The sequence below is a fragment of the Cyprinus carpio genome, chromosome A12 (genome assembly GCF_018340385.1).
Source record: "Cyprinus carpio isolate SPL01 chromosome A12, ASM1834038v1, whole genome shotgun sequence".
NCBI lineage: Eukaryota > Metazoa > Chordata > Actinopteri > Cypriniformes > Cyprinidae > Cyprinus > Cyprinus carpio.
Genome location: NC_056583.1, coordinates 10,806,490 through 10,819,739, shown reverse-complemented (window position 1 = coordinate 10,819,739; position 13,250 = coordinate 10,806,490). Strand labels below are relative to the sequence as shown.

The following is a 13,250-nucleotide window of genomic DNA, read 5'->3' as shown; positions in this document are numbered from 1 at the left end:
TATAGATGTTCCTGAACGATAAACATCTTTTGTTTCAAGGAACTGGATTGGATATTTAAATCAATGTTACGGCCCACACTCGTCATGGCTGTGGTGAGGTTTTTTTTTATTATTTTACTAGATAGCATTCATATGAAAATGACTACTTGTATATATGTATGACATAGTAAGCCTACTGTAAGTACTATTTCTCAATTTTCTTAAGTGTACTGCACTATATTTTAGATAAACATGTTATTTTGTAATGAAGAAATAGTGAACCACTCCAAGACGTGATAGTGATGATCATTTGGTAAATGAATAGATTCTTTTCAATGAACCATTTAAATCAGTTAACACTGAATGAATCAATTGTGAATTCAACTGATCCAAATGCAGGAGTTAACAACTCTGATTCAGTCTGGTCAGAGTGTGTCTAAACCGATGATTTGGTCATGTTTCACTCAAAATTAGCCAGTAGCACATGGTGTGTACTTCTTCCACCACTAGTCATGATTCTACCACCCTAAAAGCCTATTGGAAATGGTTAATACAAATGACTGGTGGCCACTAGCACAATATTAGTGTAGCACATTAGATCCTCTTAATGTTAATAGTCAATTATTAATTGCTAGTTGAATTCATTTGTAGTTTTGCCACATCTCAAAGTCTACATATTGACTTCCCCAGCAAAGAGATATAAATCTTTTTTGCAGCAAAAACAGGCGTGACCATGTCCTGTGCTCAGCTTCAAGCTCTTCTGGAGGTTTTCACAGTCATGATGTAATCGTATTACTTTTTGCTTCAAATCCTATTTACTAAACAGATATCTTTGTGGCAGGATGGACACCTGTGGACCACATCTTTGAAGCGATTCATACAGAAGGGGACCAGGCAACATCCAGCCAGACACCTGTCCCAGAAACAACAGAATGACAAATTAAATGTCTACTCGGATACTGTAGAAATAAACATCCATTTTTAAGTAGGTTAATTGCCTGCTTAGCAGATTCTTCTACAGAGAGAAACTTAATACGATATCTACATGTGATGAATAATATAACAGTTTTGGTTTTTGAATCTGATTAACCGAGTACAAACCCGATTCCAAAAAAGTTGGGACACTGTACAAATTGTGAGTAAAAAAAGGAATGGAATAATTTACAAATCTCATAAACTTATATTTTATTCACAATAGAACATAGATAACATATCAAATGTTGAAAGTGAGACATTTTGAAATGTCATGCAAAATATTGGCTCATTCTGGATTTCATGAGAGCTACACATTCCAAAAAACTTGGGACATGTAGCAATAAAATGCAGGAAAAGTTAAATGTACATATAAGGAACAGCTGGAGGACCAATTTGCAACTTATTAGGTCAATTGGCAACATGATTGGGTATAAAAAGAGCCTCTCAGAGTGGCAGTGTCTTTCAGAAGTCAAGATGGGCAGAGGATCACCAAGCCTAGCATCCATCTGGCAAATCTCCGCTCTCTACCCAACAAAACGGACAAAATCCTTCTGCTTTCCCGGACAAATAAGGATTTGTCACACTCTGCTGCTCTGTGTTTCATGGAAACCTGGCTCAATGACGCCATACCGGACAGCGCGCTCCATCTGCCGGACTTTCAGCTGTTTAGAGCACTTTGCGATGCAGAATGAAAGGGGAAATTGCGCGGCGGCGGGACATGCTTTTATATCAATGAACGGTGGTGCACAGATGTAACCGTGTTAAAGAAGATGTGCTGTTCAGATCTAGAAGTGCTTTTTGTCAACTGCAAGCCGTTCTATTCGCCGCGGGAGTTTCACTCGTTCATTCTGGTGAGTGTTTACATCCCTCTGCAAGCGTACGTAAGTCTGGCTTTACAGAAACTCACTGACCAGATTACGGAGACAGAACAACAACACCCGGACTCCGTTTTAATCATTCTTGGGGACTTTAATAAAGCCAATCTCTCCCGTGAACTGCCAAAATACAGACAGCATGTTACATGTCCCACAAGAGACAGTAATATATTGGATCACTGTTACACCACAATAAAGGATGCATATCACTCTGTTCCACGAGCAGCTTTGGGGCTGTCTGATCACTGTCTGGTTCATCTTATACCAACCTACAGGCAGAAACTTAAATCTGCTAAACATGTAGTTAAGAATGTAAAGAGATGGACCAACGAAACAAAGCAGGATTTACAAGCTTGTTTTGACCTCACTGATTTGGAGTGTTTTTGAAGCTGCTACCACCGATCTGAACGAACTCACAGAGACCGTAACATCCTATATTAGTTTCTGTGAGGATATATGTATTTCTACCAGGACTTATTAAACATTCAACAACGATAAGCCATGGTTTACAGCAAAACTCAGACATCTTTGTCAGGCCAAAGAGGATGCCTACAGAAATGGGGACAGAGTCTTGTATAATCAGGCCAGAAACAAAAAAAAGGACCTATTCTAAAAAGTTGGAAGACCAGTTTACTTCCAACGACTCAACTTCAGTGTGGAAAGGACTGAGAGCCATTACCAACTACAAGACACCTTCCTCCTGCACTGAGGTAAATCAACGACTTGCTAACGACCTGAATGAGTTTTATTGTAGATTTGAAACACCCCACACCCATTCTGATCATCTCTCTACACAACCGTTAACACCTCCTGCAATCCCCCTCTCCCCACCTCCTGCACTTCAAATTAGTGAAAACGATGTGCGCCAGGTCTTCAGGAAGAGCAAAAGAAGAAAAGCACCAGGCCCAGATGGTGTTATACCAGCCTTTCTGAGAACCTGTGCTGACCAATTGGCCCCCATCTTTTCACAGATCTTCAACAGATCTCTGGAGTTGTGTGAAGTGCCTTCCTGCTTCAAACACTCCACCATCATCCCCGTTCCAAAGAAACCCAAGATAACAGGACTTAATGACTACAGACCTGTGGCTCTAACGCCTGTCGTCATGAAGTCATTTGAAAAACTGGTTCTGGCTTATCTGAAGGACATCACTGGACCCTTACTGGACCCCCTGCAGTTTGGTTACCCAGCAAACAGGTCCGTGGATGATGCAATCAACTTGGGATTGCACTTCATCATGCAACATCTGGACAAAACAGGGACTTATGTGAGGATCCTGTTTGTGGACTTTAGTTTGGCTTTCAACACCATCATCCCAACAGCCCTCCAGACCAAACTAACCCAGCTCTCTGTTCCTAGCTCTATCTGTCAGTGGATCGCCAGCTTTCTGACAGATAGGCAACAGCTAGTGAGACTGGGGAAATTCATGTCCAACAGCTGCGCCACCAACACTGGTGCCCCTCAGGGATGTGTTTTCTCCCCACTGCTCTTCTCCCTCTACACCAACGACTGCACCTCTAAAGACCCCTCTGTCAAGCTCCTGAAGTTTGCAGACAACACTACAGTCATCGGTCTCATCCAGGACGGTGACGAGTCTGCTTACAGACAAGAGGTTGAGCAGCTGGCTGTCTGGTGCAGTCTTAACAACCTGGAGCTGAACACTCTCAAAACAGTGGAGATGATTGTGGACTTCAGGAGAAACCCACCTGCACTCCCCTCACTCACCATCATGAACAGCACTGTGGCTGCAGTGGAGTCATTCAGATTCCTGGGAACCACCATCTCTCAGGACCTGAAGTGGGACAATCACATAGACTCCATTGTTAAAAAGGCTCAACAAAGGTTGTACTTCCTTCGCCAGCTGAGGAAGTTTAACCTGCCACAGGAGCTGCTGAAACAGTTCTACTCAGCCGTCATTGAGTCTGTCCTGTGCACTTCTATAACTGTCTGGTTTGGTTCAGCTACAAAATCAGACATCAGAAGACTAAAGGGAACGGTTCGGACTGCTGAAAGGGATTATTGGTGCTCCCCTGCCCACCCTTCAAGAACTGTATACATCCAGAGTGAGGAGTGAAGGGCTCAGAAAATCACTCTGGATCCCTTTCATCCAAGTTACCCCCTTTTTGAACTTTTGCCATCTGGCCGGCGCTTCAGAGCCGCAAATACCAGGACAGTCAGGCACAAGAACAGTTTCTTCCCCCAGGCAATCTACCTCATGAACAGTTGAATGTTCCCCACTTATACAAAAAATTTGCAATATTCTTATATTTATTTGTTACCCCTCCATCCAATTACATCTCTCTTTTTTTTTTTTTTTTGGTGTGTGTTGTCTCTGTGTACTGGAAGCTTATGTCACTAAAACAAATTCCTTGTATGCGTAAGCATACTTGGCAATAAAGCTCTTTCTGATTCTGATTCTGATTCAAAGATTCAGAGAATCTGGAACAATCTCTGTGCGTAAGGATCAAGGCTGGAAAACCATACTGGATGCCCGTGATCTTCGGGCCCTTAGACGGCACTGCATCACATACAGGAATGCTACTGTAATGGAAATCACAACATGGGCTCAGGAATACTTCCAGAAAACATCGTCGGTGAACACAATCCACCGTGCCATTCGCCGTTGCAGTCTAAAACTCTATAGTTCAAAAAAGAAGCCATATCTAAACATGATCCAGAAGCGCAGGCGTTTTCTCTGGGCCAAGGCTCATTTAAAATGGACTGTGGCAAAGTGGAAAACCATTCTGTGGTCAGACGAATCAAAATTTGAAGTTCTTTTTTGGCAAACTGGGATGCCATGTCATCCGGTCTAAAGAGGACAAGGACAACCCAAGTTGTTATCAGAGCTCAGTTCAGAAGCCTGCATCTCTGATGGTATGGGGTTGCATGAGTGCGTGTGGCATGAGCAGCTTACACATCTGGAAAGGCACCATCAATGCTGAAAGGTATATCCAAGTTCTAGAACAACATATGCTCTCATCCAAACGTTGTCTCTTTCAGGGAAGACCTTGCATTTTCCAACATGACAATGCCAGACCACATACTGCATCAATTACAACATCATGGCTGCGTAGAAGGATCCGGGTACTGAAATGGCCAGCCTGCAGTCCAGATCTTTCTCCCATAGAAAACATTTGGCACATCATAAAGAGGAAGATGCGACAAAGAAGACTTAAGACAGTTGAGCAACTAGAAGCCTGTATTAGACAAGAATGGGACAACATTCCTATTCCTAAACTTGAGCAACTTGTCTCCTCAGTCTCAGATGTTTGCAGACTGTTATAAAAACGAGGGGATGCCACACAGTGGTAAACATGGCCTTGTCCCAACTTTTTTGAGATGTGTTGCCATGAAATTTAAAATCAACTTATTTTTCCCTTAAAATGATACATTTTCTCAGTTTAAACATTTGATATGTCATCTATGTTGTATTCTGAATAAAATATTGAAATTTGAAACTTCGACATCATTGCATTCTGTTTTTATTCACAATTTGTACAGTGTCCCAACTTCTTTGGAATCAGGTTTGTATTATGATGGTGTTGATCAGTGTGGCTTCGATAACTGTTCAATTCATTTAAGTCAGTTGTCCCCAAAACTGTTTGGTTATCCAAATTCTTCATTTTAGTTTCTGAGCAAATCTATCCCTTACAGCAGTGGTTCCCAATCCTGGTCCTGGAGAACCTCCAACACTGCACATTTTAGATGTCTCCCTATTCAAACACACCTGATTCAACTCATCAGCTCATTAGTGAAGACTTCAAGACCTCAAATGTGTGTGTCAGATAAGAGAGACACCAAGGCGTGCAGTGTTGGGGGTTCTCCAGAACCAGGATTGAGAACCACTGCCTTACAGTGACAATGAGTAATTGAATCATTCACTCAGTTTGTATAAAAACACTCATATATTCCAGACCGCTTGTGTGTGTTGCTCGGAGACACACAATGTTTAATGATTGATTATTCACTATAGAATACTTACCCTACCACAGATAAGAGACAACAAAAGATGAAGGCATTGCTGCCCAGTTTATAGTGGGTCTCAGTGGTGACAATCTCAAGGCAAGCAGGGCACTTCACTTTGGCAGGGGACATGCTGACATCGTCCAGGCTTAGTGTTGTCTCTGGGAAGGCAAAACACCTTCATTTATTTATGCATCACGTGCAAACTGTTTCTATGGCATTTCGAACCTTGATATATGTCTATGGGTTTTTGCCCTGCAACTTGTCAGTTGTGAACGAGTATCATGTATGTGATGCAACATAATTGTATTATTTTACCTGTGTTTTCCTCTTTCTGAGCAGTGGTAGGAGATACAGTTTCTGTGAGAGAAATATGGAGAATGTATAGTCTCTGGACTGGAGCTTTTCAATTTGAGATGGAGAGTTTATCATACAAGATTATCAACGTTACATTTGCAACATGACTATTATTTCACCTGTGTTTTCCTCTTGCAGACCAGAGACAGGAGAAGTTGTTTCTGTAGAAGACACTGGGAGAATGTAGAGTCCTTGAATTGGCGCATGGATTGGATCTGTCACAAAGAGTATATCATACAAGATTAATTAGATACATTTGCATACTTCTTACTAAAGATGTTCCATAAAAGCCACAGTGTTGCAAAACAATGCGTTTTGTGTACTCAATCAAATCAAGAGATAAGTTAAAACTTTTTATCAAGAGACATTTTTTTATTTTAATTACAATAAATGACATTTTAATTAAGAACTTTTATTTTAATTTAATGTTTTGTTTTTAATTAAATCATTGAAATTATAATTTATTAAATTATATTTAATATTTATATGATATGTAAAAATCATGGGATGTATTTTCAGGACAGGTTCACATAAAAAATTTACTGGAATGAAATTGTACAAAAAAAAAAAGAAAAACCCCCGTAGAAATGTAATTGACTAAATGCTTAGTATGTAGCATTTTGTAGTATTGCAATAAATGTAATTTAAGTCATTTAATATATTTAGAAAACTTTGTTTCTGCCTTTGTTGCGCTCTCTCTCTCACTCTCTCTCTCTCTCTCTCTCTCTGTGTGTGTGTGTGTGTGTGTGTCATTAAATTTATAATCTAGACATGCCTTTGTCTGTGGACTGTGTTGTCAAACTTTGGCTTTTTTTCTGAATAAGATCATTCTCTTTTTGCTCCAAGAACTTCAACTCCTCTTCTATTCTGTCCAGTTCTGAAGGGCCCTCTTCATTTGCAAGGTATTCTAAAACAAGACAAACAAACAAAATATGTAAAACAACCAATTCATTGTTTGTACTAACTAGTCAAATGTAAGCGTGCAGAATGATTACAGCCAAGGGTGGACTCATTGCAATTTGAATGGCCATTTCCTGGTACAGTAGCCAGCTCCTTTTGTATTAAGAGAGAAAGGGTAATTATATTACATAGTTTGCATGTTTTATTGTGCAGTAAAATAATCAAATGTTGTTCTTGCCCTTAAGTCTGTAGGGCCGACTGAATGTAACATCATTTCCTGGGGCAAGTTTTGTAAGTCTTAACAACTAGTCTGACCAGTTAGCAGTTACTAAAGGGAAACGAGTAGTATTTTTCAGATTTAAATAAGACTAACAACAACAACTACAACAACAAAAAACATTTTATTCAACCAGCCACAATAATGTTTCCATTGATCAAACTAATTAAAGACACGCTATTTATTTACTTACTTATTTTCACTTTTTTACATTTATATTGATATATGAGTGTTATTCAGAGTCTTTTTTTTACCTTCTATTCTGTTGTTCTTCTTTTGGATCTCCTGTAGAAACTGAAGACGGTTCTGGAGCTGTTGTCGTCTGAAGTGGATGTTCCACAGGTTCGTGGTATCTTCATCCTGTTCAGAGTCCTGTGGCAGCACTGTTGTCATAGTACTGCTGCCCTACAGGACAAATTACATTGAAAAATGAGGTCAGATTCGATGAACTTCGCTGGCAAAATGGTCCGTTGTCCTTGTCCATTATCAGCAGTGTAGCAGAAGGCAGGTTCATATAGAATTTTGTTTGTCAGCGCCTCAAATTTGCATCACCAGCTTGAACATGAGCGAAACCTGGATGTCAAACTTTTTCGCCCACGATCAAAACTTCCAATCACATTGATTCCTTTTGAAATTAATGAAATTCGCCAGTGAAATTACGAAGAGCAGTAAATGTGACCATAAAACCCTACAGATTTTCATGTGCAGCCATCTGTGAATTTAGTCACAGAAAGAGATTTGTGAATTCTTGTGAATAGGTTAGTGAAAAATTACCTGGAATTCTGCATTGCTTACTCTGTGAATATGTGATCTTGAACTTGTGAACTTTTTTTTTTAAATCTACATATAAAAGTTTTGACCAGTTTTGGACCTTCTATCCTCATAAATCTGTTTTAGATTATCAATATTGTTAGGCTGTAGCCAGCTAGATTCTAGCCCTCTTTATAGGTTATGCCACAGCACCTCAATCGGCTTAAGGTCAGGACCATAGACTGTATAAAAACAGGTCAGGACGTAGGACTTGTGTGCTTTGGGCTATTATTTTGTTGCATCACCCAATGAACCTAAAGCCAATCTTCTGTAAAATGTCTTGTTGCACTTATGTGTTCATTCTTCCTTCGATGATTGCAAAGTGTCCTTAAAACCTTGATGATCCTTCCACCATTCTTCACAGTTGGGATGAGGTTTTGGAGTTGGTTTGCAAAAGTTCAACTTTTGTCTAAATGTCCACAAAACTTTGTCCCAGAAGAACTATGAAAACTCCATATGGACCTGGGCAAACATGAGACATGCTTCAATATTGTTTGAGCAGTAGAAGAAAGACTTCAGCAGCAGTTTGTAGAGTTTTCTGGAGGTCTCACCTCTTTCAGGATTCTCCATTGTGTTCTTAGAGATTTTAAGGACCGGGCACCTGTGCGACCCACACTTCCAATTTCATCTCCTTAAACTGACTCCAATTTAGCTTTTGGAGGTTATTTTTGGTTCAATTCCTACTTTCTATACCCTGCACTGTTATCACTTCATAATTTATTGTGCGATGCTAGTCAGATTGTGTTTGTCTATAATTGAGGTAAATTAAGATCAGACCACATTTTGAGTAATCAATGCAGAACTCCAGACTTTTATAGTCAAACATTTAGACACACTTGGCTGAATTTTTTATAAAAAAAAATTAAAAGTAAAAAACTTTGATCTTAAAGGGATAGTTCACCCAAAAATGGGTGTCATTAATTACTCACCCTCAAATCGTTCCAAACCCGTAAGACATTTGTTCCTCTTCGGAACACAAATTTAGATAATTTTGATAAATTCTGACAGCTCTTTGACCCTCCCATAGACAGCAAAGTTACTACCACGATCAAGGTCCAGAAACGTAGTAAGGACATGAGTAAAATAGTCCATGTAACAGCAGTAGTTCAACCGTAATTTTACGAAGCTACAAGAATACTTTTTGTGCGCAAAGAAAACAAAAATAATTTGTGGCTTGCCTCCATTTTAGAGGGTATCACAATGCATGCATGCACTTCCGGTTCATGTAAACAACGCATATGCATGCTGACGCATGTTCATTTTGACGTAAGCAGCAGCGCAATGCACATGCGTTGTTTACATGAAGCGGAAGGCAAGCCACAGCAGACTTGATGGAGGAGGAGAAGAATTGTTAAACAAAGTTGTTATTTTTGTTTTGGCATACCTTTATCATGGTAGTACCCTTGCTGTCTATAGGAGGGTGAAAAAACTGTCGAAATGCATCAGAAATATAGATTACAGTTTGCAATTAGACGGATGTACTGTTACTTCCTCTACTGTCAAAAATCTGGGTGTTATATTAGACAGTAACTTGTCTTTTGAAAATCATATTTCCCATGTTACAAAAACAGCATTCTTCCATCTTAGAAACATTGCCAAGCTACGAAACATGTTACCTGTTTGTGATGCAGAAAAGCTAGTTTGCATTCATGACGTCTAGACTGGATTATTGTAATGCACTGCTAGGTGGTTGTCCTGCATCTTCGGTAAACAAGCTACAGGTAGTCCAAAATGCAGCGGCTTGAGTCCTTACCAGGTCAAGAAAATACTATCATATTACCCCAATTTTACAGTCTCTGCACTGGCTACCTATTAAGTTCCGTATCAGTTACAAAATATTATTACTTATAAGGCCCTTAATGTTTTAGCTCCTGCGTACCTAACTAGTCTTCTACCACGCTACAATCCATCACGCTCCCTAAGGTCAAAAAACGCTGGACTTTTGATAGTACCTAGCAAAGTTAGCAAAGTCCACCAAAGGAGGTTGAGCTTTTTCGCATTTGGCTCCCAAACTCTGGAATAGCCTTCCTGATAATGTTCGAGGTTCAGACACACTTTCTCTGTTTAAACCTAGATTAAAAACACATCTCTTTGGCCAAGCATTCAAATAATGCATCTCATATGTGCATTATTATTCTTTAGCTTGGGTTAAACTTATTAATTTTACTTGGCTGGAACAGCAGCTATGCTAATTATGTCTATTTGTCTCTCTATTTTGCCACGGGATTTACATGCTTGAAATTAGTTTTTTAGATAAATATAAATTTAGCTTTTTTATGAAATTCTTTACAAAACTACAATTGCAATTACAAGTGCTGAACATGCATGTGAGGTCCTTCAGTACTATTTAAACAGCTCATGAATGTACCTATAGATTTTTTGAAATCGGAAGATTTTTTTTATTATTACCTTTTCAATATTTATTTATTTGACTTTTTTGGGCAATGCATAATTGTTTTGTTATAGTTTTCATGATTTTACTATTATTTTAAAATGTCAAAAATAGTAATAATAAAGAATGAATAGGTGTGTAAACCTTTGAACGGTAATATAACTTTTTCTTAGATATACTTCATTAGACTTTGTTGTTGTATATTTGGTTAATTTATTCAGGGGAAATTAGCTTTTGCAAAACACGGTGCATATTATTACACAGTGCTGCCATTTTTAGACTATTGACATTCTGCTGATCTCAATGCTTGGCATTGACGTCAGAAACAGTGACATTTCAATTCACTGTAAAAAATTATTGTGATTTTAACAGTAAAAGACTGTAAAAATGCCACAGTAAAAACCTCTTAATTGGTTATCAGTATGTTTCCATACTATACATGATGAATAACTGTAATTACATTTAATGTAATTTTACAGTAAAATATTGTTAAAATTATGGTATTTGGAAGTGAAAAAAAGAAAAAGTCATTTTATAATTTACAGTGGAAAAGTGTACATTGACACTCCCAGAATTCCCTGCATGACACTTCATATTTAGTTTTTTCGTTGCCATAACTATGTTTCTTCTTAGTTTTTCCTTATCAGTTGTGTACATTAGGCTTTTATCTTACATCTAATTTTTTTATATTAATGTTTATTGCATTATTTCAGTATCATGTGTGTTACCATGATGATGTTTAGTGTTTGTATGATTGACACTGTGCATCTTATATATATATATATATATATATATATATATATATATATATATATATATATATATATATATATATATATATATATATATATATATATTAGTATTTCCCTTCTCAGATTGTGGAAGAGCTGTTTGTGATGAGATTTGATTCATCGTGGCTTTCTCATCACCACCTGTTTTTGGTGGTTATCAGCATTACAATGGTTCAAAACAGATATTAGTACTTCAGTATGGTGTTTTATTAACATTACATCAGTTAATGAAATACATTTTTTTTTATTGTGAAATTAAGTTAAGTCTGTAAAACCTAAAATGATTCCACTATATTTTTAACAGTGAAGTTCTGGCAACCACAGCTTATGGTTATTTACTGTAAATGTCACATTTTATGTATTTATTTATTTTTTTATTTTTTTACAGTGTGCAGCAGACAGATTTTTTTTAATCTTTGAAGGAGAAAATTTTCTAATGAAAATTCAAATAATAGTTTTTCCTACACTCTGTTAAGTAGATAATATAAATGCATGTTCATAAATTTGCCTAAAGAAAGCGTCTGCCATAGCTGCATTAAGTTTTAAGCAATCCATGCATGAAAAGTATGAAAGCATTAAAAGAATGAAACTGTTTATGAATGTTCGTCATTTCAGTGCATCATTACATTATACTTTTTTTCCTGCATATTACTTGTTCAATGTTTCAGGCATCATTTATGATTTACATTAAGCCCATTTAAATAATTCTTGTCCATCACCAAACATTGTTTAATTTTTAAATGATGGGTACATCACATTACCTCTAGGCACTAGAATGCTGTTTGTTCGGCGAGTCACAGTCCAGCTCCTATAATGGAAATGTTGACAGTACTGAGGAATTTGGAAGAATGATCAGTTTACTCAACCTTTTTTTTATTATTCCTCTTGCAGTCCTTGTTTAGTAGTAGTTCTCCTTATAGAGTATTTAGCAGTCTTTGAATATGTCTCCATAATCTCTTATGCCTTCCTCCTCATACTGGTGCGAATGTCAATCATAGCATGAGATTACATTGAATAAATAAATAAATAAATATAAAACAATGACCGTTAAAAAAAATTCAGAAAGCTTCACAGTAAACGGCACCCAGTCCTTCAGCTAATATTCACCTATCTTTCACCATTTGTGTTTGTTAGAACTAAACAAGCCAAGATACTATTTCCATCTTGGTTTGAATGTATTTTCATAATCAAATTTGCAGTAAGGGGTGACGTTGAGTGTGTGTGGTTAATGTTTAGTGTTTGTTTTAGAAAAGGAATATGAATATGCTCAGAAATAAACACCACTTCCTTGATATATATTTCTATGAATGTTTGACTGAGTCTTGTTTAAAAGCCTTTTCTAGTTGATGAGGAACAGCGAGAAAAATCATCAGCATCCTGGAATTATTTATTTTTAGGTTATAACAATGTATTTTTATATTGTTTAATTTTTAGATCTTGATTCATCTTTATTAGAACACACTACTATTCAAAAGCTTTCTGAAACAGATTGGCTAAAACAAAACATTGATTCGTCCTTTCCAGCCGGTCGGCTCTAGAGGTCAGACTTTCACAGGCTGTGGTGTGAGGAGCTGTTCTGGATGGCTGATGTCACTGATTTAGCAAATTTGATTTTGAATGTGAACGTTAAGAATTAAGAACGTTAAGAAAGAGTTGAAATGGGCTAAATGAAATTCATATACAATTAAAGTCTATTTTAGTGGCTTTTAATGGTTTTACCTAAAATAAAGTACTTTTCTAATATTTGATTATATTTAAGTTGAGGGATGTGTGTCCAAACATGTCTGTTGGTGTTCCATGAAACACTGAGAGCCACTTCCTGTTTGAGAGGAAGCGGCTGCGGGTAATGAGTGGGGAATGAAAGGCCTGACAAATGAGAACCGGACAGCATTACTACAAACCCCCATATAACTCTTCTCCCTCCATTTTTACC

The 13,250-nt window shown here is 37.6% G+C and overlaps 3 long non-coding RNA genes across 3 annotated transcripts; 1 reads left to right on the top strand and 2 right to left on the bottom strand.

Moving 5' to 3' along the window:
* Positions 1-755: 755 nt before the first annotated feature.
* Positions 756-6,364, bottom strand: LOC122146989. Its single transcript, XR_006161337.1, has 4 exons — positions 6,267-6,364; positions 6,109-6,150; positions 5,810-5,951; positions 756-892 (listed from the first exon to the last, which is right to left on the bottom strand). It is a non-coding gene; the product is annotated as an uncharacterized LOC122146989 (long non-coding RNA).
* LOC122146990 lies at positions 848-7,618 on the top strand. The gene is made up of 2 exons (XR_006161338.1): positions 848-964; positions 6,286-7,618. It is a non-coding gene; the product is annotated as an uncharacterized LOC122146990 (long non-coding RNA).
* LOC122146991 lies at positions 6,923-12,419 on the bottom strand. The gene is made up of 3 exons (XR_006161339.1): positions 12,079-12,419; positions 7,579-7,729; positions 6,923-7,054 (listed from the first exon to the last, which is right to left on the bottom strand). It is a non-coding gene; the product is annotated as an uncharacterized LOC122146991 (long non-coding RNA).
* Positions 12,420-13,250: the final 831 nt, after the last annotated feature.